Consider the following 25,796-nt stretch of genomic DNA (forward strand, 5'->3'; position numbering starts at 1 on the left):
CAAGCATAATGTAGGACATAACTATTAAAACAATTTTTGAAAATATGTTTACAGTACAAAGTATTCATTATAGAAAGTTTGGAAACTACTGAAAAGTAGGAAGAATATCACAATAAACTGCATTAAATTGAGTATTAAATATGTATAGTATGTCCAAAATTATCTTTTTATTTATTTATTTATTCATTCATTCATTCATTCATTTATTTATTTTGCTGCATTGGGTCTTCGTGTTGCAGCATACGGGATCTTCGTTGTGGCATGCAGGCTTCTCACTAGTTGTGGCGCACGGGCTCCAGAGCGTGCGGGCTCAGTAGTTGTGGCACGTGGGCTCTCCAGTTGTGGTGCGTGGGCTCTAGAGTGTGCGGGCTTAGCTGCCCCGCGGCATGTGGGATCTTAGTTCCCTGACCAGGGATCGAATCTGCATCCTCTACATTGGAAGGTGGATTCTTAACCACTGGACCACCAGGGAAGTCCCCAAAATTATCTTGACCAATAGGATGTTACATGAAAGAGAAAATGAATGGAGGATACCCACTTCAAATCACGAGAGTAACAGAGATGGGAACTGCCCTCCTGCTGGAAAAAATGAAACAACTGTACAACTGTTTTCAAGACACTGGATTACAGGCAATGAGAAATGAAAAACAAAAGGTGAACCCTAAGAAATGGGAAACTGATGACATGAGCCCTGTGACTGACCCAGCTTCCAGACCATGGCTCTGGGAAGGAAAACTGAGGCAGAGCCCAGCACAGTCTCTGAATTGAAGAGATGTATCTGAGAAATCAGGTAAATCAGAGAAGCTAGAAATCTCAGGACAGAGTACCAGAGGGAGGACAGCTGAACAGAGAGTGATCTCTAATCTGTAGATACCCCTGCAGGTATTCGGCAGAGTACTGATCAGCATATGTATATAAGAAAACAACCCACGGCCAGGAAAAGAACCACACAGGGCTGCGAACTGTGCCTATTCCCACCAGCCAGACTGGAAAACCTGATAATTCATGTGGTTTAGGGTAGAGTACTCAGACACTAATCTTAAAAACAAGAACTGAAAGAATCAAACTGCTTCCAAGTAACTAACTGCATCCCATTAAAAAAAAAAAATGCTCAAGAAGATTTATAGGGATATAAAAAAATATCCAGCACTCTATAAGGTAAAATTCACAATGTCTGGTATCCATCAAAAATTACCAGGCATGCAAAGAAGTAGGAAAATATAACCCATAACAAGGAGAAAAATCAACCCAAAAAACTGACCAAAAACTGAAAACGATGTTAGAATTTGCAGACCAGGTCATTAAAACAGTTATTATAAATCTACTCCATATGTTTAAAACAATTAAATAGTGACATGGAAGATTTTTAAAACACCCAAATTAAACTTCAAGAGATGAAAACGATAATGTATGAGATGAAAAACACACTAAATGTGATTACTGTTAGTGAACTTAAAGACACAGCAATAAAAACTATCCAAAATGAAACACACAAAGAAAAATTAATTTAAAAAATTTAAAAAGGGGGCTTCCCTGGTGGCGCAGTGGTTGAGAATCCGCCTGCCAATGCAGGGGACACGGGTTCGAGCCCTGGTCTGGGAAGATCCCACATGCCGCGTAGCAACTGGGCCCATGAGCCACAACTACTGAGCCTGCGTGTCTGCAGCCTGTGCTCCGCAACAAGAGAGGCTGCGATAGTGAGAGGCCCGCGCACCGCGATGAAGAGTGGCCCCCGCTCGCCGCAACTAGAGAAAGCCCTCGCACAGAAATGAAGACCCAACACAGCCAAAAATAAATAAATAAATTTATATATTAAAAAAAAAAAATTTTAAAAGTATCAATAATCCTAATGTACAAGTAACTGGAGTTCCTGAAAGAGAGGAGGGAGAGAAGGGAAACCAGAAACAACTGAAGAGGTAATGACTAATTTTTTTTCAGATTTGATGGAAATTATAAACCCACAGGTCCAAGAAGTTCAATGAACCCAAAACATAAGACACATGAAGAAAGCTTTACCAAGACACATCATAATCAAATTGATCAAAACTAACGAAAAAGGGAAAATCCGTAAGGACACGTTTTACATAAGAGGAACAAAAATAAGGATGACAGTAGATTTCTCATAAAAAACAATGCAAGTGAGAACACAGTGGAGTAACATCATTAAAGCATAAAAGAAAAAAAGGCCAATCTAGAATTCTATATCTAACAAAAATCTTACAAAATGAAGATATGAAATAAAGACGTTTTCAAACATACAAAAGCTGAAAGGATCCATCACCAGCAGACCTGTGCTACAACAAAGGTTAAAGGAAGCCCTTCAGGCACAAGGAAGATGACACCAGATGGAAATGGTGTGAAAAGCATGAAAGAAAATGAAGGAATAAAAGGAAGGAAGACCACTGACAATGGCAACTACATGAGTAAATACAACAGATTTGTTTCTATTGTGTAAATTTCTTTAAAAGATTATTTGCTGTTTAAGCAAAGCTGATAAATGTAGTACGGGGTTTATAAGATATGTAAGAAAAACAGAAAAACAGAAATAAATTTTAACGTGCTTTCAATAGTTACTTGAAAATTATAAATTCACACAAGAATATTTCAGAGCTACTATTCTAGAGAAATTAAAATTGTTACCATTATTCTGAGATCCCATTCCACATGGCCTACATTTTCCCATTTGGCTTGAGTAGTCTTAGCATTATGCTGTGGAAAATATAATTTAAGCTGAACTTATTACATTTGCTTTCATAGAGAAAAAGTAGTAATTCGAAAAGGATGTTCTAATAAACAAATTATCTCATAAGGTTTGGCAATGGCTTTTGCCAAACTTTATAAATAAAAGCAAACAACTATTGTTTCAGTACAAAGCTAAACTCATCAAATATTTATTTTAATGTAGGTAACTTTTAAAAATTGGGTCAAACATATAAGTAGATTAAAAATTATATTTATAGCACAAGTCACAAAAGAATGTTCCCTTCATTCCTCCCCCAACCAGCTCAAAATGAGCAATTAGCATGATACATATCATTTGGGCTTTTAGGAGAATGTTCATCAGGAAGGTTAGGGGGAGAAGGTGACAAAGAAGTTCTCACCATTAAGAGGTAGATGAAAGCAATCATAAGACCAAAGCACAGCAGGCGATTCACAAGTGCAAAATTCTGTACATTGCTACTGAATTCTTCTCCTATTTTGTGAAATCTATTCAAAAGCATACCTACAAGTTCTTTCAATGAGTAGCCCTATGCTGGAATGGAAGTGGAAATTATCAATAAAATATACAAAGGAGATAGATCTTTTGGGTAGTAAGAGTAAAGTAGATTCCAAGATGAAAATCTAATAAAAACAAAACTACCTTGGAAAAGAGGTTAACTCAGCCATAACATATAGTTTGTGTGCATCCCTGAAAAGAAATTCTGATGCACACTGAAGTTTGGGAACTACTACTCTAGATTAAAAAAATGAACAAAAAGCAAGAAGTCCCATGCCAAAGTCTGTGCATTTAAATTCTGCCATATAAGACAACTATTAAATCTCCAGCAGGGGACTTCCCTGGTGGTCCAACAGTTAAGACTCTGCACTCCCAATGCAGGGGGCCCAGGTTCGATCCCTGGTTAGGGAACTAGATCCCACATGCCACAACTAAAAGATCCCACAAGCCACAACTAAAACCTGGCGCAGTCAAAAAAATAAACAAATATTAAAAAAAAAAAATCCCCAGCAGTTGAGGATGAGTGGAAAATATCCTAAAGTGTTTCTGCTTGTCAGCAGAATTTATTTCAATTTATTTGAATATTAAGTCTCTATAACCATTACATATTACTAGGTTAAACGTTCTTGAAAGAATTAAATGAGACAATACATGTGAATACACCCAATACTGAGCCTCAATAAATGCATGATGGATTTTAATCTAAGTCTTGCTCTGGAAGTGCCAGAAGTGGCATAAAAGGTTTTGGCCACTTATTGGAAGTAATTCCTGCCGTTCTAAATAGAAAATCCTGTTGTATTTATTTCATGCATTTTGACACCAGCTGTAAAACTTGTTATGGTGGGATTATGTCTTACATATGGATTGAGTTATAATATGTTTAAATGCATAGGATGCTCCTTCATTCTTCTCCTATACCAGAAAGGGTAAAAGAACAAGAAAAGCAAAGAAATCAAGAGAAGAGAAGGAATATTCAAAGACATTTTTAAGAATACAGTAAACTCAAAATCTGTTCAGAATATCAGCATACATTACTACATCAAATAAAGGCTAGCATAGCATAGACAACATTTTAGATGATAACGATGATGATGATGATGATAATGATGTAGCTAATCCGAATTTAAATGGCTTATTAGGAAAGAAAGGATTAAAACAGTCGGACTAGCAAACACAAGGAAACCTGGGTCATTAAAAAAAAAAGTGAATGTAAAATTTATCTGGTAAAGTGGTCAGTGTCAGGCCTCTAGACTAATAAGGAAATGATGAAAAACCAAATCAGATGGTGGCATGAGTGAAGATATGACATGCAATGTTGGGCATTTGGGGAAAGAATGAAACCAAACTGATGGAATACATTGCTCCATGTTTAAAGTGATACAAATAACAACAATATTCAATAGCAACATTCAAGTACAACCAAACAATGTAGCTGTGTTGGAGATGTGAGCAAATGAGTTTGAGAATGGAGGCATTATATCTGAACCTAGGCTGCCTACTGGCCATATGATAGTACAGTAGCCCTCCCCCCGCCCCCCGCCCCCTTATCTGCAGGGGATATATTCCAAGACCCTCAGGGGATGCCTGAAACCACGGATTGTACCAACCCTATATATACTATGTTTTTCCACACATATATATATATGTATATACATACCTATGACTAAGTTTAATTTATAAATTAGGCACAGTAAGAGAATATCCAAACTGCCAGCATCACGACTCTTGCACTTTGTGGCCATTATTAAGTAAAATAAGGATTACTTGAATACAAGCACTGAGATACTGAGACAGTCAGTCTGATAACCAAGAGACCTACTAAGTGACAAACAGGTCAGTAGCATATATAGTGTGGATACACTGGACAAAGGGATGATTCGTATCCCAGCCAGGACAGAGCAGGGCAGCAAGAGATTTCATCACACTGCTCACAATGCCATGCAATTTAAAACTTGTGAATTGTGTATTTCTGGAATTTTCCATTTAATACATTCAGACCATGGTTGACCATGGGTAACTGAAATCACAGAAAGTGAAACCATGAATAAGGAGGTACTACTGTATATTATATGTATAAAATTAAATAAGAGTAAATGCAGGCTCTCAGCCTTACTCCCTACATTTCAAGTGCTTAAAAGATACAGACAGAGAATATTTCTATTGAAAAGCACTGATCTATACAGCTGTGACAGATGCCTTGTATGTGAAAGATGAAATCTAACACACACACACACACAGAGCCAATAACTCATCCATTCTTTCTTTCAGAACAATTTATTGAGCATTTCTCATGTGAGAGTCGCTGTGCTAGGAATTTGGAGTCCACAGATTAAAACAAAACATTCCCTGCTCTCAAGGAGCTCGCAAGTGCAGTAGGAAATAATGACATACGAATAGTTGATCGATCAGCAAATACTTGTTGGGCACCAACTATCAGAAATGCACTTAGTGATGTGGAAGGAAACAAAAAACAGTAACCAAGTTCCCTCTGCCTTCAAGGGGCTTACAATCTAACTAATGACACACAACACAGAGTAAGATGTAAAATGTTTTAAGTGGCAATTAATACTTGAGACTGTGTACTTCAAACTGAGATCTATAAGCCTGATGTGGAATTATTTCTTCCATTTTGGGTCTTCACTGGAATGATAATCTAAAAAAATAAAATACATATAAATGTATTCTAATTAATATCTGAAGAAGCATCTTTTTTTTCTTTTAAGATAGTAGTCATCTTTTCTTTTTTAAATTTATTTATTTATTTATTTATTTTTTTGGCTGTGTTGGGTCTTCGTTTCTGTGCGAGGGCCTTCTCTAGTTGCGGCAAGCGGGGGCCACTCTTCATCGCGATGCGCGGGCCTCTCACTATCGCAGCCTCTCTTGTTGCGGAGCACAGGCTCCAGACGCGCAGGCTCAGTAGCTGCGGCTCACGGGCCCAGTTGCTCCGTGGCATGTGGGATCTTCCCAGACTAGGGCTCGAACCCGTGTCCCCTGCATTGGCAGGCGGATTCTCAACCACGCACCACCAGGGAAGCCCATGAAGAAGCATCTTAAAACTAAATACCACCAACAAATTTTAATTCTGGCGTCTGCTGTTGCTGTTCTCAATCATGCATGTACTAGGTGAAGGCCAAATAACGTACAGTTTGCTAAATAAGTAAAGTCTGATTAGGAAAAAAGGTGAGGATGAATTGAGTCATTACAGAACACATGCTAGCAGAGGCATCCAAAAATACCTGTGCTACAGTGGTTAAAAATCACCATCATGTTGAGAGTGAAGGTGATGCCTGCATCCTATCTCTCTGTTCCTATACAATATGTTCTCCACTCCTGCAGTCTTTGGGTATGGCTTACAGATTTGATTTATAATTCAAGAACTTCACAGTTCTAATCACATCTTTAAGAGAACAAAAAGATGCTATCAAGTTCCCAGCTGATACTTCATTAAAACTGACATTTGAAGATTATTTACTGGTAGAGTTTTCATCATGTGTGAAGTCTGATTACCCTGAACCAGCAAACAAAGCCTTTAAGTTAATTTTTTAATCTATATTTTAAAAGGACACTTTCTACATTAATATAAAACACAGACACAGATAAAAGAAAAAAAATCTGAGGCTACATCTTTTACTCTTAAACCCAACACTGGCAATGTAATTTCAACAATACAGTATCACTAGAAACATAACTCAGTGTTGTTCCTTCTAATTTTATCAATTCTGTTGTTCACATTTAATATTTTCTCATTGGTTTTGGTTTTATAACTTGTGAATTCTATAAGAAAATGTGTTTGTATTTTTTTTAGCTTTGGCTGTATCCTTATTTTTAAATTTTTTTTTACAGTAGGTTCTTGTTGGTTATCTGTTTTAAATATAGCAGTGTGTACATGTCAATCCCAAACTCCCAATCCATATTGTATTTTATGTTCCTAAATACTTAAGTGAAATGTTTAATAAGAATAACTTAGATTCACACTGTACAGACCAGTAGTCTTTGTTAAAATCAAACCACTCATCCCATGGCGTTTTATTTAAAGAGAGTGCTCATTTGGAAGCCAAACCTCTTCTCTCCTTTCCGTCTAGGTGTGGGAGGCCATGGACCTCTCCCTAGTGAGCCACAGAGGAATCAGAAAGAAACCAGAAATACATATGTAAATCATTCCATATATTAAATTTACTACCATATTTCAAAAGTATAAAGATGCTGTTCTCATCCATGTACAATGCTTGGTGTCAGTCTATTTATCTCTTGTAAAAATAAAATACAGTGTGTGTGTGTGAAAAAAAAAAAAAAAAGTTATATATGTGCAAATATATATGTGAGCATGTACAGTGCATATATAGTTATCTGAAAATCTTTAAGAAAATTTTGTTAAATTTTTAATTGTCTGAGTTTCATTCCTATGTTTAAAAAGAAACTGTCTTATGAAAAAAGAATGTTAAAAAAAAAAAAAAGATGCTGTTCTGGGTAATAAAAGGCCAATTCTTTTAAAGGCTTTACTCATACAGTAGTCGTTTTTTTTATTATGGATTTTCTCAATCAATTAATACTAAAATTCAACTTGTAAGCCTGTGTGAAGCACCGCCATAGTTCTAAATTACTGCAGGAATTCAGAGAGGAACAAGATCATGGGGAGCTGCCGAAATCAGAGGAAGCATCACAAAGGAGGAGGGACATAAGTTGGGCCTAGAGGAAAAGGAAAGCAGAGAAGGCGTAGCTTCTTAAGTAAAACCACAGAGGAGGAAAGTCTGAGTTTGGCTAAGAGATGGCCACGATAGTTCTGGAAGAAGTTGGTTCAAAAAACACACTGCAAATGCTGGGCTGACAGAAACCTCTGCTACTGAGTACTCTCAACTGCAAGGGGCAGAAATTCAATTTATGGATAATTCATTGCTCACATAACATAATCCCAGAAAAATCAGTGGTAGAACAGCCCTGAGAATGCCTGGATGCAGGAACTGAGAAACTGAAATGCTCCTACTATTTGTTCCCTACCCACCACATGCATGGGTACACACACACACACACACACACACAGGCACACACGCACACACACACAAATGCACGTGCGCACACAGGCGCAGATGTGCACATCTTTTCTTTACATGTTGATTTACTCTCTCAGGCTGCCTGTTCCCATTATCTAAAATCTAAGCCACTTGGTAGCTCCAAGCTTAGGGCTTAAATCCTTAAAGCTGTAAGGCAGGGAGTGGCAAGAGTTAAAAATGTAAAGGTAATGAAGATAGGCTAAGTCCAGTCTATGAGAGAATCTAGGTGTCACGCTAAGGAGTTTCGACTTTTACAGTCAAATCTGGTCTAAGCTAAGTTAGAAAATCTATCTGAATGAAGAAATAAGTTTATTTCAAAAATTCCTGAGCTGTAGCTTGCTCTGGATGAAGTTACTGTAGTCAACCATAATCAGGCTGAGTGGCTCACAATTTCCCTCTCTGCAAACAGTCCTACTCTAGAAGGGCAGACACCTGAGGCCAGATGGGGCCATCCCAATACCCTGTCTACCTGGCCACAGATGAGTGGTTCATAGGTATACACCTGACCTAACACAATCCAATCAAAGTACAGTTTGGGGGTATTGGGTTTAAAATGTTTACATTTTGACTGAAATACCCAGGGAAATCTTAAAGTCTTCCTCAGACCATGGTGGGACATAGGGTACAACTCTGTAAAATTAACAGAATACAGATGAGTCCCACACTGAGCTTGCATTTTGCAATAGAGCAGTAAGGGGATCTGGGCCAATGATTCCGATCAATGGAACTAGATCCATTTAAAGAAGAGATTTAAGTACATAAAACAGAAGGGAAAAAAAAGTAGAATATCTATGAATAGAATTCAGAGCCACCACAGAGTAGAAAGGGGAACTGAGTAATAGAAGAACAAAGGAGGAATGTCTCAATAGACTTTTCAAGTAGATCAAAACTGTGGCATCTACTGAAAAAGCTGTATAGAAAGAACCCTATGGCCGAAAAAGCAATGAGAATTCAAGTTTCCTGATTGAATTTAATAGTAGAAATCTACATATAGGAGAGAAAAGAGACACAGAGCTTTTGATTTCCGCCAAAATGATAAGTAGAAATAAAAATACAGAGCCTCCACTCCACACTCTTACTTTTATATAGAAGAGAGACCTATAATCTGTACTTCCTGCTGGGAAAATAAAAGAAGGCATGATACAGCACACTCTCTCACTCCTCTCTCTAACCCTCATCTTCCAGTATCCAGTTCTCTCAAGATGAACGAAGGAATCTAAGAACAACTGTAGTGCTGACATTCACTTCAATGGAAAAAACAAGCTTTTCCCCTGGAAACTTCACTTACTGCATGTGAGTATGAGATGTATATTACAAGACTATGGGTTTTGAAATCCGACCTAGATTCAAACCCTGGTGCCACTGCTATCTGAATGACTGTTAGCGTTTAACCTTTCAAAGTCTCCATTTATTTGGGGGGAGGGGGAGGGAGAGAGGGGAGGTGGAACTAGGGAAACTTGAACTCAGTTGCTAGAGATGAGAGGCAGATTAGATAAAATCATTCCTGCAAAGAGCTTGGGCATTAGCTATGCTCCATAGACCCCCATGTCCCTATACAATGCCCCATAGTCATTGGGCCACAGATGTACCGTGGATCTAAGATGGTCTCTGGATCAGTTCCGTCTTGTAAGATAAAGGGAGGCCACACTGTGGGACTCCAAATCACAAGGTTGGTTCCCTCTAAGGATTGATGGGCCCAGTCCCTTAAAAACCTTTCACATGTGGAATATATTGGAGACTAATTAAGTCAATTCCTAGACTAACATACATGCTAGTGAGTCAGACTCCTTTCTTATAACCACCACTCCTAAATGAGTCCTCACCATTCTCCTAAATCGCAGGAGAGTTTTCTTTCTAAGGAGTTGCACGACCCTAGCTACTCTCCAATCCAATCCCATCTCCAGATGGTCATCATACCTACCCTGGTAGAAAACTTCAACATTTCATTAAGCAATCACTTGCTCATATTTTTCTCTCCTTCCTTCCTTAGCAATGAATACATCATTCTTTTTGGCCATGAACAAGTGAACCCCACTATTATATATGGAGAATTCTCTCTCTTATGAAAGAGCCCACCTTCCACTATAGAAGCTGGTATGCCAACAGTGACAGCAATGCTATCTCACAGAATCAGTTCTGCAGAGTGATTCTGAGCACTGCTCTGACTGAGTGGCTTCTAAGCCAGGTCTGCTGTCTATCCCAGAGATTCTATGAACTAGTCAATGTGGTGGACACATGCTAAGGTGACCTCCAATGAGTCATGTCCTTCTATAGTCCCCTCCTCTTAAGTCTGAGTAGAACATGTGACTTGCTTCTAACCAATAAAATATGGCAAAGGTGATAGATGTCACTCCCTTGACTAGATTATGTTATATGGCAAAGGTGATGTCACGTCACTCCCATATGTTATATCATACTGGAGCAAGAGACTCTTCCTTACTGGCTTTAAAAAGTAGGCTGCCATGTTGTAAGAGGGTCACTCGTGCCTGTGAGAGGGTCAAATTGCAAAGTACAGCAGGCAGTCTGTAAGAGCTGTGAGTGGTCTCTGACTGATAGCCAACAAGAAAATGGAGACCTCAGTCCTACAACCACAAGGAGATGAATTCTGCCAACAATCTAAGAAAGCTTGGAAGCAGATCTTTCCCCAGTGACCCTGTAATAACACTGTGGCACTGACCAACACCTGGTGAGATCCCTGAACAGAGGATCCAGTTGAGCCACGTGTGAACTCCTGAGCAATGAACTTGAGATGGTAAATATGCGTTTTTCAAGCTGCTAAATTTGTGGTAATGCGTCACAAAGCAAAAGAAAACAAATCAAGTCAATATCCTCTAATAAGTTTATGTAATGCCTAAATTAACTAAAGTTAATTTCAATGATTTGCTACCAAATATCTCCAGTGATATTTGAGCGATCCGAATCTTATTCTTCTTTTAATGGCCATTTCAAATTCCATGCGTCACTATTCCATTCAAACTACACTAGTCCACACCCATCTCCTTATCACAGATTCTGTAGAAATGGGAAGAAAGTACCATTTCCAGCAACTTCAACTCTCCTCAATCTCACCAGCAGCATGCAATACTCTCTCTGGTACAGCAAAGAATATAACGAATGAAAGTTTTCTTCTTTGGGGGGACTCTAAACAGAATTCGTTATAGTAAGTAGCAAACCACACTTGAATAGTCACTTCTTTTTCAGTATTTCACATTTTAAAATGATCTGAATGAGCTCTTATAAACCATACATTTAGAGAAAAGAACAGTTATATATATATACACACACACACACACACATACACACACACACACATATATATATATTAACCGAATAGAGTAGAGAGCTCCTGGTACCATCTGCTTATTCAAAAATGCTGAAAGTATTTTCATCAAATACATGTGAGCTTGCATAAGATTACATATTACTATTTTCTATGAAATTGCAATGGTTTCTTCTGCATCCTGGATAATGTATTCCACTTTTGAATCTAATAATCCAATATCGAAAGTCTATCACCTTGGCTCTTACAAATCAAATGGGTAATTACTCTCAAAAGTTCTGGTGAAATTTGAAGGAGAGGGCATTTGGGAGGATGAAGAAAAAGTCTTAAGAGTACCTTCCCTACAGAAGAACAAGTTGCTATCCTTTTTCTTTTTTTTAAGTCTGATTTATCAAGATAAGAGGTCTACATGGACAGAAATGACTAGATAACTGCATAAACTCTCTGTTCACTTTGATTTCTAAAGAAGCAGAGGTAATAAGAGAAAGTGGATATCCTGACACTAAAAAAAACAACATGTACCTTAATTGATACTGGCTGCCTCTAGAGCGGACAGTCCATTACTGTCCTCTGTCAATACTCTCTTCAAAAATCACGTTCTGAGTTCTCTCACCAGAGAGTCTGATGATCCTCAAGCTTGACAACTGTGCTGATAAACTTCAAAGCAGCTTTGACCAATAAAAGGGCACCATGCAGTTGATAAGGTGGGGCCAGTGGGAGCAAAGGGATGTGTGGGATACAGACTGACTGCAAGAGTGGATACCCCTCAGAGGTGGGTATAATTGATTTAAAACCAGCTATTGGAGTCATGAGTCTCCCCCGTCAGCAGGCAACAGTAAGGGCCCAGTCACTTAGGACTATATTGCCTGGCATAAAATCTGACCTGAACATCTACAGAGTTCAGCATTTTAAACATCTAGGAATGTTTAATTTATGGAAATGTCATAACACAGCCATGGGAACAGCTTGCTATTGTGACTAGGATACAGGAAATATAGATGTTATCCTCAGCTTCACACTGATTCAGTAGTGTGTGACCTTGGGTCTATCAGTGTACCTGCTGCCTCCTTCTGAAAATGAGAACAGTATGTCTTCCTACCTATCTCTCAAATGTTTTGAAGCATCACCGGGAAAGGTAAGAGTTATAATCACAAGCTAGGCAACAATGGTATGTATCTGTGGACAGGTACAATAAAAATTAAGTATGGTGTCTTTGTTGAAAGGAAAAGGCTTCAAACAATAAAAGCCCCCACTAACTTAAATACTCAAATAAATTACATTCTTTAAAAAAATCTATGGAATCAAATATAAAAAGCCATATTTGGATATAATAACAAAAAATATCCATGACTACAATATTTCACTAATGAGAAGGTACAGATGCTACATACAGAAGGATTTTATGATGTCCATATGCTTCTCAAATGACTCTCCTTGTTAGCTACTTCTCCATATCTCTATTTAAGAATAACCTACACCTTCCCCACTGAGCAGGTGTAAATTATAGTATAATATGTTGTAATATTTAAACAAATTCAAAATAGAAGTAACGCTAATAGAAAGAAATGAAAGCTATATAACCCTAAAACAAACTTCGATGCAGATATCAATATAAATCTGAACTATGTGTATCATTTAAACTAGTTAATTAAAAAGGTTATCTGGTCAGTTGGCTTCATGATTTAAAACTCCTTAAAACCCAAATATTATCCAAATGCATGCCAAATATACACAATAAGTATTTATAGATAATGGCAGTAACTTCATAAAGCAACTCTGTCTACTATAATAATGGGCATAGAACAATCATAGCAGTCTATGATAATGTTTAAAATTACCTTTTTAATTTCAGAAGAGCCATTTTCATTTTTACAGAAGATAGCAGTTTAATATGCCAAACACTCTCTAGCCAGAGTGTACGGTCTGATTTTGCCAGTAAAGGCCAGCCCAACAGGCTGAATCAATTGCAGAAGGAGAGAAACAGGAAGACCGAGGAAAAAAACAAAACAAAAACAAAAAACCCCACCTCCCTCCTAACCATAAGCTGGTACTTAATTTAAAACTCTAAACTTCCTTCTGAACAACCTTGTAGGCATCTAACCGTGTCCGTTCTGTAGTGGAGATGATCGATGCAGGAGGAGAGCCAGGAAAGCATCCCTCCCTCTAGCTGGCAGGCTGATATCAAAGGTCAGATTCAGGATTCCTACTCTACATACACCTGTTTATGACTGAAACATATATGAAGACATTCACTTTTTCCCACACAGAAAATAACATATCCCAAGAAAATGCTTCTCTTCTTGAGATTTGCCTCATTCAAACAAAATGGATGAAACTAAATTACAAGAAAGTTTTACAACTGACGAAATTATTTGTCCTTTTGAAAATATAATATTCTTAATAAGCATTTTAAATACAAATGCTTTTCAGAAGGCATGTCAGTGATTTGATGTTTGGGTAATTAAACTGGTCCAAACTGGAACAGTGGTTTAAAAGGAAAAGGAGGACTAATTATCTGTGGTAAAAAGCAAATATCGCAATAATTTCCATAATAAACACCCAAAGTACCGAAGAGTAGTTCAAAAGATATCCCTTCCAAACATGATATTTTTAATTGTCCTCATTTACCAACTGCAACTTATTCTGTGCTGTTATTAATTATGGGATTAAAAAGATTTCTAGAACATCAGAAAATAACATCCAGACCTTTTCAAATGTCAAAAGATTTTCTTTCCAAGTAATTTAAATTACTTTTTCTTTAATACAGATTCTCTATGTACTTATTCCCTTTTCCTAGATTTCAATAATGCCTGTAAGATTTGAAAACATGATTGTACTCCAAATACCTGTAATTCCTAAATCTTACCCTTTATGATAAATCTCAGCACAACAAGAGTATTTAGTTGTATAAGCATTGTTATACCACTGGGGGAGAAAAAAATTAACTCTTCATTTTCTTTTCCGGTTGAAGTTAAACTTTTAAAGCCCTTCTTACCCCACTCCCACATTCTACGTATACACACGCGTACACACACACACACAATACAGACGTATAATGGCATCTACGTAGATATCCCATTCCTCACAGATTTCAAAATGCTCTAGTTACTTAATCTAAAAGTTCCTCTTCGGAGATTACACACACCTCCCTGGCAGGGAAAACAAACACGACAGATATTCTTGAAATTAGAGCACAGGAGACTCACTAGAGAATTTCCAGTTCCACATTCCAGGAACGGCGACCTGCGCTCCCGCCACAGCCCCCTCTCCTCTCGGCCTCGGTCCCGCTCCAGTCACACCAGGGACGCTCAGGCCTCTGACTCCAGCACCTCTCACTGCGGACCACGGGGCGATGGCTTCCAAGCCAAACAAACGCGGCCCGCTAGGCACTCAGGGAACGCCCCCGTCCTCGGCTCCCTCTGGTCCTCACTGCGACACCCTCGGGTGGCGTTGAATTAATCCGTTCACCTCAAGAAGTTTACGATTCATCACTCTCCTTCCACTAGCCGAGGAACTGCTTTATCTCCCATCCCCCAGGCTCCGGAACTTTTCTTGAAACCCAGAATTCTCATGTATGGACTTGGAGCTGAAGTCCCCCACGAAACATCAAAGGTACCCCCACTAAGTATTGCTGCCCTCAAGCAACACGTTGGCAGTACAAACTTTTCATTCATAACTCGGCTCCAACATCCACCGGCTGTGTGTGTGTGTGTCGGCGGGCGGGGGGGACATCACGCCGACGACCCCACGCCTCGGCTAGTCTACCAGATGTCGAGGTCTGCACCAAAATATCACCTGGCACCGAACTTACGGCCAAGGCGCCCTTAAACCCACCAACCTCTGGGTTGCGAGATGCCAGGCAAGCTGCGTCGGGGTCCGGACTGGGATGCTGTTAACCTGGGGAGCCCGAGTAGGGAATACAGCGGCGCATCCGGAGGACGCTCGGCCCCCAACCCGTTCCCAGGGCTTTCCCCGGCCACCAGCCGCGGACCGGGCTGTGGTGCCACTCACCTCCGCCCGCTCCCGCCGAGGCTGTCGCGCCCTCCTTCGCCCCGCGCCGACGACCCCCTAACTTCTCCCCCTTCTCCAAACAGCCATCTTTCGCGGAGGAGAAAAGAATGGCGAGGCAGAAGCAAAGGGGTGACTGAAAGTTGACTCGGGGACCGCCGCTGCTCCGCCAGCAGGGACTTACCGGCCGCGGCAGGCGCCTGAGGAGGAGACGGAGGCGAGGGCGGCGGGCGCGGCGGGGCGGGCTGGGTGTGCGCTACGCGCTGTGCGGGACGCGCCGCCGCCGCCGCCGCCGCCGCCGCGCGGGAGGGGTAGCTCGCGAGGGCGGCCGCGCGGCAGCGAGCAGAGCGGGTGGCGGCGCGCAGAGGATTTGCTAAAAATAGCAACTCTCTGGGAGGGGTGGGGGGCGGAGGTGGGAGGGAGACGGAGAGGCCGGGCCGGGAGCCGCGCCGCGGCTGAGGCTGGGCGGGGCCGCATGAGAAGAGAGGCAGGACCAGCGGCTAGAGTGCGGACCCCGGCGCCGGAGACCCGGGAGGCACGGGCGCGGGAGAGCGAGGGATGCGGGGACACCTGGGCGCGCGGCCGAGGCGCGGGGAAGGACGCGCGGGGGGCAGGAGGGGCCAGAGGGCCGCCGGGGGTGGAGCGGAGGGGAGCTCGGGGCTGGACCGGCGATTGTTCCCCGGGGAAGGACGGGGCGCCTGAGACGACCTGAGATCTCTGAAGCGAAACACGCCCACGCGAGGCGCAAGGTGCCGGTGGGGCGGCCGGGGCTCGCGCTCCCCCTGCAGGGCCCCTGGGCAGCCCGGGGCCGGGCCGAGGACCGCGCCGGGAAGAAGCCGGCCGCTCAGGTGCGCGCGGCGTCCGCGGCTCCACGGCTCCGCGACTTCTTGTTTGAGAGAAGAGAGCGTTTTGGGGCGGTACCTGGAGCGTCCCCACAGTTGCTTGGACTTCAAAGGATCATTCAAGGGGATTTTCCATTTGGGGTTTTAATGACCAAACGGGAAACGCGAGGAAATATGGTGACGGCTACTGGGAACGTAAAGTAGGTTTGTGGCGTTTTAAGGCTGAACAGAGACCACCATCTGCTCTGAAACCAGCCCTAAGAGAAGGGAGGTAGGGTCAGTAGGTCCGAGATTTGACGAGGTTATCCCCTTCAGTGGTTGTATTTTCATTTTGTGGACTTTTTTTTTTAACTCCTGTAACTTAGTCCATATTAGTATCAGTAATACCTATAGAATTATTTATAAAGCGTAGACCACTGAAAGATGTTTTTTAAAAAATGTAACCCTAAACATACTTGTCTCACGCTAACATGTGGTCACTCGAAGAGGCTAATATTTATGGTGTACACTGTTTATAATTTGACCCTCACGCGAATTAGAGCTAGTGTTTCTACATATATGTTTATGTTTTCCTCTATGTGTCATGTAAAACACAGCTGGCTCAGATGTAAAGAACAAGAGAGACCTAACCCAGTGCCCTCATTTTCAGAGGAGGGAACCTGGATCCAGAGAAGTGATGTGATTTGACCAAGGTCTCTCAAGTTAGTGGCAGGGTTCAGTTTAAACCCTAAGATTAAAGCCAAACTACCAATGCCATAAAACCAGGATAACTCCGAGAAAGTTAGTGGTATGGTGCCTGTAATTTAATCTAAAATAGTCCAGCATTCATGGTAGAATGAAGGCACGTTGTGGTTAGATTTAACCCTCATTTTGCTCTAATCAAGAATTCACATTCCAAGCGTTGTCAGCTACCTTTAAGTAAAAAGGTCACACTCCTAAGGCCGTTGGTGCTAGAACTTCATCTAGCTTAATTTTCTGTCTATGCTAGGAATTCCATTGATGAGCATGATGGCTCTTGTAATGGGCTGTCAGTGGTGAAATCTGTTGTGTTGACTATTTTAGGGAAACTCCTCATTCTCATATGAATTAGGTATAAGCAGGTATAAACATTTAGTGACTTTTCACCCTTTACTTTCCAAAACAGAACCCTTTCTGAAATGGTCAAGTGTCCAGCCCTTTTTTTTTTTTTTAAGATGGTGTTTCTGTTTGCCTACTACTGACTCAAAAGGAAACAATTTTCCCTCTATTGTCTCTCAAGAAAACCTTTCATGTGACGTCGTTTTTGAAGCACCAAAAACACCTTTTTTGAAGCACACAAAAAAAATATCGCTGGGATTTCACTAGATATTTATGTAATAAAGGTGTGTATGGCCAGACTGAACTTGTTTTTACCCCTTAGGGAGGTGGTACAGGCCGTAGTTATTCTTTACTCAACTCTAATTATTATTATTTTTTAATTTATTTATTTTCATCTTTTTGGCTGTGTTGGGTCTTCGTTTCTTCGTGCGAGGGGTTTCTCCAGTTGCGGCGAGCGGGGGCCACTCTTCATCGCGGTGCGCGGGCCTCTCACTGTCGCGGCCTCTCTTGTTGCGGAGCGCAGACTCCAGACGCGCGGGCTCAGTAGTTGAGGCTCAGGGGCCCAGTCGCTCCGCAGCATGTGGGATCTTCCCAGACCAGGGCTCCAACCCGTGTCCCCTGCATTAGCAGGCAGATTCTCAACCATTGCGCCACCAGGGAAGCCCAACTCTAATTATTTATGTCTACCTCATCTAGGTCATTTCACAAGGAGCTGAATTCCTTGTCATTCTCTTAGATATTTGAATGCCGACTTTGAGCAAGGCACTTGCTGGGTGCTATGGGAGATTCAAATATTCTAAAGATATGGTTTAGTAGAAAAGTTTCTCTTAAAAGTTGTGATGGCGTTCCCACAGGTCTCTGTTCCAACCTAAATTACAGCATTTATGACACTGTATTATAATTTTTTTTCTGGTTTTACTCTCCCTCAACTGAGCAGTGGGAGAACATAGATACTCATTCCTATTTCTTGTAGTTTTTTTTTTTTCACACACACACTGTATTTTATTTTTACAAGAGATAAACTTCTTGTAGTTTTTTTTTTAATAGGCTATATTTTAGAGAAATTGAGAAGATACTGTAGAGCGTTCCCATATATTCCCCCACATACACACTTCATTTTTCGTGTTGTTAACATGTTATATTAGCATTGTATACTTGTTACAATTAATGAACTAATGTCGATACATTATTATTAACTGGAGTCCATAGTTTATTCATATTTCCTTAGTTTTTACCTAATGTCCTTTTTCTGTTTCAGGGTCCCATCAAAGGATTCCACAATCTATTTAGTGATCATGTCTCCTCAGGCTCCTCTTGGCTGTGACAGTTTCTCAGGCTTTCCTTGTTTTTCATGACAATGACAGTTTTCAGGAGTAATGATCAAATATATTGTAGGATGCCCCACTTTTAGAATTTGACATTTTTCTCATGATGAGACTGGGTTTATGGGTTTGGTGACGAAGATCATAAAATGCCTTTTCAGCACATCATATAAACAGTACATTTTAGCAACATGATTTATCCCTGTCAATGTTGACCTGGTTGAAACAGTGTTTGGAAGGAAGTCACTATGCACAGCCTACACACACGTAAGGAGTGGGCACTTAGCCCTGCCTCCTTTAGGGCAGAGTATCTACATAAATTTTTTGGAATTCTTGTGCACTCATTTGTACTTTCTTCTCCAGGGGTTAGCGTAGTGCCCTCACCATCATAGGCTGTTATGGATTGCAAGACTAGGTTTAAACAAAAATTTTCCCTGCAGGAAAATGGATAATATTCTCTGCATTTTAGCAGAAGAAGAAAAAGCCTTATGATAAAGCTCCATTTTTTTTAAATGTTAGGCAAAGAAGGGAAGATAAATGAGGTGTTTGTGGTGGTGGTGTTGATGCTAGATGTTGTGTAGTTTTCTTTATAGGGAGAAGTACTGCCTACATTTTATTACCATTTGAAATGTCTGGGGCATCCCCCAGGGGGCCAGACCTCCCACTACACCGATTAGCCATATGACTTATTTTATCCAATGAAATGTTAGCAGAAGTGATGTGCCACTTTCAAGGGGAATCTTTAACAGCCTTCCTGTTGTTCCTCTATTTCTCTTGCCCTCAGCCACTAGATTAACATTTTAGCAGATGAGGACAGTCCCTTCCAGAAATAAAGGCCACACTGAGCCCTCCACCAAGTCACAGAGGACATAAATATCAGCAAGGAAGAAACCACTGATATTTGGGGGTTTGTTGTTACCACACCTTTGCCTAACCTATCCAGTCTGACTGCAGAGTCCTTCCTGAGTTCCTATAATTGGACCACCAAGTGCTATGCTTGATTCAGTTGTCATCAGTGATCACCTCTGAAGTACAGCCTTTTAGGACCTCTTTGTGTTTTGTTATGACAAAGGTATGTTTTAAAATCGTTTTCCATTATGTTTAAAAATAAATGTTTCTTATGAATGATAAAAATCCCATCCTTTATTTATGACACTGTCAATAAAATTAATTGAACACCCACTAAGTGCAGAACCCTGTAGCAGATCCTGTAATTTGTTTTTTCTGAATACTAGTTTCAGGGTGATACCATTTAAAAAGTAAAGATACAATATTTAGAAGTAACAGATAAAGACATTTAGCTAGAATAATATACCAGAGGATGATTTTACTATGAAGCTAATGAGGCTTCGGTTTCAGAGACCCTCATTTGCACAGACATCTTCTAAGGCTCTGTATTTATAATTTAGTATTGTTTTACTTAATAGGGCCCCAAATATGTATGAGCTTCAGACCCACCAACTGGCTCCTTCCCTGTATAATACCAAATATGAAAGGATGAAAAAAAAAGAGCTGTAAGAGTTATAAGAATGACAGGCAACATTCCCACAGTCTATGCATCTGACCTCCCAGAAAGTGTTCCGTGCAAGGTGGCCCTGAAGTTTGGGTTCCCTGGTCAGATTTAAAACTGAGTCAGCATGTGCATCTATAATAAGAGAAGAGGATATATCCATCATCAAGCAGAGCCTCTTGAACTCAGAAAGTACCCAACCTGCAAGGCCAATTCTGTATACCCACTGTAGCATTTTTCCATCATGTACCTTTAATTTTATTCGTAATCCCAAAAAATCTTTGAGCACATTATTAGTCCTCTCCATAAAAGTTCCAGTTTTCACTGAGATCAATTTTTCCTAGAAGTCATTTCATTTTGAAAATAATTTTTCTCATGGCTGCTGATAACCTCCTCGGGAGGTTTAAGTGACTATTTTTTCTGAATTCATTTTGTCCATTTCTAGGTCTGCAACAATGGATACTGTATTGCTCATCATCTGTTCAGGAATTCCCCATTGAAGGGAGCGGTCTATGCACTAATAGAGGTTGTAATGTTACGCATTGAGGATTTCTTTAGCTTGCTAAATATTGAATGGAAACTAGATGAATATGCTGCCTCTATTTTTAATAATTCCTTTCTTAAGCAAAAATGTGTGGGTCATAGTAGAGTTTAATCACAACCCCTTGCTCATTTATGAAATACTCTGAACTGCAATTAGTCACATACAGATGTGAAGTGCTTTTATCACGTGCATGTTAGCAGGCTGTCAAACCGAGTTTTCGAATTATGAAACAATCAAAGAAAAGCCTTTGCTTTTTATACTTTCACAGTGAGTTTCTTTTAAAAGAGTAGTTTTCATATCTGTATTAAAGTGATTTATGTACCTCTAATCTATAGCTAATCAGCTTACAGTGAAGGAAATTCATTCAAAATCTAGATGCATATTTAAATGCACATGCCTATATTTATACATAATACTGGTGGGTAAATTAAAAGTGTTTATTAGAAAATAATTCTTAACATAACTGAATTTTATGCCAATTAAGTTAAAGGAAGAACTTGAACAAATTAATGCCATTTGTGGGTTGTTTTTCACTATGCTTGAACTAATTATTAAGTTATATTTTAGCTCTTAAAAAAATGTTACCTTATGATGTGAAAGTATAAATTTAATGTTACCTTTTGAACTTAGGCTGTTCAACCAGCTGCATAATGTTGTTTGCCATATGAATAAACATATACTACAAATTTTAGGATGCCTTCCTTTTTAAAGGAGTCTATTTTCAGTCCTTTAAGAGTTAAAGTTTGCTTTCAGCTGTGGAAAGTCTAAATAAACTGTGCCTTGAGCAAACTAAAAGTTTTATTTATTTATATTTTTAGCACAATAAGAAGTCTGGAGATAGGAAGCTGCTGGTATTGGTTTGGTAGCTCAAGGATGGAAGGCCAAGTTTTCGTGATTTTTCAAGGCCTTTTCCTTATTGTCTGAAATGGCTGTTGCAGCTCTAGACATCAAATCTACTTTCTACAGGGTAGGAAAAGGCAAGGGTGAGGGGAAACATAAAATAGGTAACACATATACCAAGGAAACAGAAACTTTCTCAGAAGTCCCAAACAGACTAATACCTAGTTCTCACTAGACTCAGCTATGTCATGCCATCAACCCTGTCTGCAAGGGAGGCTGGGATAGCAAATTTTATTTCATACTCATTTATTATTTATTTTTCCAGCCTCTATACTAGAGAAAGACAAGGGAAAGAGAGTTTGAATGGGTGAGTGAACCAACCCATAATATCTTCCAAAACTCCAAAGTTGTTTCAAAAAATTGATATTGGCTCTACTAGAAAAATTCTGTTACTCAGTATTGTTAAAAAGACTGTGTTTCGTTACAGAATTTCATGGAGTTTCAAAAGTTTGTTACCCTGATTTTAGTGATTAAATCTAATCCAATTCAATTTTACAAATGAGGAAACTGAGATCCAGAAGTTTTAAGTAATTAGCCGAAGACCACAGTCCGGTCCTGATTTTTTCAGAACTAAGAGCCCCTCTCTGATCTAACACATACCTTCTGTGTCAGCATCCTGCTCCAAGTGAAATTCTTGCCCGGTCTGCCTTTTCTGTGTAAGCACAACAGAGAAGGAAGGAAGGAAGGAAGGGAGGGAGGGAGGGAGGAAAGAAGGAAGGAAGGAAGAAAGAAGAAAAGTATGCCTACCATCCTTTTCTAACCTATTACTTTCTTCTGAGCCAAAATTCCATACATAGTAAAAATTTTCCAATACATTTGATATTATTTGGATTAGTATTTAAAGACAGTTTACCACTATAACCCTCCTTTTCTGCTGTCCCATTCTAAATCTTCTGCTGTTAACTTTGCAGTTATTATTTCTGAACATTCAGAACACTGGAATCCACCTTCCTTCTCTAAAGATGATTGTAATTGCCTATAAAGGAGTACATTCTCTTCTATAGTTCCTGTGGCTAGGATACAACCATAAAAATAGTCTTAAGAAAATTTAAATTTAGAAAAAAAGATTAATTTGGGGAGTGATTATTAACAAAAAATTATTTGTTTTATAATAGTTTTGATCATTGAAATCTATAATCATGTAGTGTTAAGTATAATTGGAAAATCTATGGAAATTTTTCATAAAATTTATGAACAAGTGTTTAAAAAATTTAATCTCTGGATTTTATTACATAATGAGCTTTTCTAGTGACTTCAAAATTCCCAATTTTTATTTTCATGCAATTCAGGAACACATAGAAAGTATTAAGTAAATTAATTCCCATTATGCCATTGTCTTTTTTTCTTTTAATAATTTATGGTAATATGAATTTCTGTTTGAAATTATAGGCGTTATTTCTTCCAAGCAAAAGAATAGCAATAAACAGCTTTTAAATTATCTGAATGTCATTGGCAGAAAATTCTTAAAAGAGAAAACACCAGGGTTTTATAACTAAATTTTCATAAATTGCCATGTGACTCTTAATATCAAATATAAGACAACGATGGAACTGAGTAGAGGGTAACATGAACTTGTCTTAAGGGTGGCACTGCTCTGAGATCAAGTCTTTTATTGGACAAATGATCAACTTCACTAAGCCACAGAACATATATTTTACTCTATGAAAAGGAAACAAAGCCATACAGGTATAAAGACAGTGAACAAGTAACAGTCTGACAATGAATTCTGTTGGCATATTTGCTTTCTTTAAGTTATGCACAATTGCAAACAACTCCCCCAAACCTCAGGGTTTACTTCATGCTCATGAAATTGGTCCTTGGCAGGTGAGCTGCCAGTCTCCTCCATGATGTGTCTGTTGCTGGGCTTAGACAGGCAGAGCATAGCCATCTCAAAAGTGCATTCTTGGCAGAGGGAGCCAAGCTCTGGAGGACACTGGTTCTAAAAGCTTCTGTGTGAAAGTTGCATACATCAATTCCCCTCATATTTCATTAGCAAAGGCAAGCCACTTAGCCAAGTCTAACTTCAATGCAGTAGGAAGTACAATCCTCTCACAGGGAGGAGCCTCAAGTAGTATTGATAATCATATAATAATAATATTTATTAAGGATTTCCTATATACAAGGCACTAGTCTAGGTTATCCCATTTAATTGTTATAACAATCCTAAAATTTGTGTGCTGATAGTTGTCACCACTGAAGAAGAGGAAATTGAGACAGATTAAGTTAATTAATGCTAAAATCCCACAGCTAGCCAGTGAAGATTGGAGCCTAAATTCAAACACAGGCAGTCTGCCTCCAGAGCCTAGCTCCTAACCAGTGTGCTGAAGCAGCACACAAAGTCCTAGTCCACAGTTTACTGATTATGGAATGAAGGAGACAAAAGATGCAATATTGAGAAATATGAGATAAACAAAAGAAGCTCATAAGACTCTAGCACTAAGTCAGCCAGTCCTGGTAATACACATATTCAGTAAACTTGATGACTTGCAAAAGCAATCCATGCATCCCTTGCAATATCCATAGCAGTAGAGAAAGAGCCATTGCTAGGGATTGAGGCTAAGAAGACCAAGAAGGATAGTGTGAGAAAGATTATATTTATTGGAAAAACAAAAAACAAAGATCAAAACCAAGGAGACCTAAGAAATTAACTAAGATGTGGATGCCTGGCCTTTCAGGCTAGTGAACTGCCTCTCCCTGGTTAAGAGGGATTTGTGATCAAAAGTAAACTTACACACAATGTTTCTTTATTTTTAGCTATCTATACTAAAGTGCTATCACCAATCTTAATGTGGTAACAGTTTTGTCTATAATACATACTTGTGACTCACTCTCAAATGATGCCATTTTATCAAACCTGAAATTTCATTGATATTGTTCCTAGCAATAGTAGCCATCAGAAAGAACCATTCTGACCTTGCCATTGTGACCACATTGGTATTATCCTTAACATCACAGCAGCTCACATTCAGTGAGATTTAACAAGTATCAGGCATTTTGCTCTGCTATTTCAATCAATCCAAATAATAACTTGATGAGAAATATACCGGTATAACCCATCTTCTGCACTTGAGGAAACTGAGTCTTTAGGGATTAAGCAACTTGCCTAAAATCACAGAGCTGATGAGTCAGGATTAGATGCCAGCTCTGTCTGATCCTACAGCCTAGCTTTTACATAAGTGCCTAGGCAGTCACTTTGTCCTCCTTGTGTCACTCCAGATGAGTTAGAGGAGTAGGCAGCAGTGCATAAAATTAAAGCCCATATTTACACAATTATATGAAAGATATGTAGAATCAATAAATAAGTTTTTTTTCCAAACCTACAACTTTACTTTTCATTCTTCTTTTCACACTGGCGATCATTTCACCCTGTCCCACATCCACCAGAGTAAGAAAGAATCTGATATTGATTATATTCTAGCACAAACAGATTTCCATGGGGAAGATAAGCTTGCTGCTGTTACCATAGAATTGTTTCTAGCAGCTAGGTGTGGACCAATGAGTATCTCTGCTATGCTGCTACCCACTTTTCCAAGCTGTTGGTCCCACTCTTTCCCTACTAACTGAAATCAGCCCAGCCCTCTCTCTCTCTTTGCCCCAACAGCCTAGTTGCTTCTCCTTCTTCTTTCTCTAGCTCTTCAACAAAAAATTTTCCAGGTGTGTCTGCATACACACTTAGAACACATAAGCTTATCACATAAAATACTTGAACAATAGGAGGGTTAGGGGCGCCAACCCCGTGAAGTTGAAAATCCACGTGTAATTTTACAGTCGGACTCCCATCCCTGATTCCACATCCGCAGATTCAACCAAGATTCATGTAATACCGTACTGTGTATTTAGTGAAAAAAGTCTGCATATAAGTGGACCTGCACAGTTCAAACCTGTGTTGTTCAAGGGTCAACTGTATTTGTTTTATCCCTATTATTCCTGAGTTATAATCCTGGCCCTCTGATACACTAAAAAAAGGGAACAGGTTTTGTTTTTAATTAAAATTTAAGTTAGGCTTTGAATATAAATCACAATTTATATTAAACGTCTCACCTTGAAT

At 39.6% G+C, this 25,796-nt stretch overlaps 1 protein-coding gene and 1 long non-coding RNA gene across 10 annotated transcripts in view; one reads left to right on the top strand and one right to left on the bottom strand.

The window, feature by feature from the left end:
• The window catches only part of HDAC9 (histone deacetylase 9), a 999,599-nt gene extending 983,836 nt beyond the window's left edge, over nt 1-15,763 (bottom strand). For 2 of the 9 annotated variants that reach the window (XM_082472709.1, XM_082472706.1), the window contains exon 1: nt 15,557-15,761. The gene's annotated coding sequence lies outside the window, so the exon portion shown is untranslated. Of the gene's footprint in view, nt 1-14,751; nt 14,850-15,556 lie in introns of those variants that run through there. The other 7 variants (XM_082472708.1, XM_082472705.1, XM_082472710.1 and 4 more) reach the window with 6 other exon arrangements.
• The window catches only part of LOC309665945, a 340,836-nt gene continuing 322,464 nt past the window's right edge, over nt 7,425-25,796 (top strand). Inside the window, exon 1 of the long non-coding RNA XR_014266799.1 lies at nt 7,425-7,512. This is a non-coding gene — a long non-coding RNA (uncharacterized lncRNA). The remainder of the gene's footprint in view (nt 7,513-25,796) is intronic.

The sequence above is a fragment of the Balaenoptera physalus genome (assembly GCF_965194825.1).
Source record: "Balaenoptera physalus genome assembly, chromosome: 8".
In the NCBI taxonomy this organism is placed as follows: Eukaryota; Metazoa; Chordata; class Mammalia; order Artiodactyla; family Balaenopteridae; genus Balaenoptera; species Balaenoptera physalus.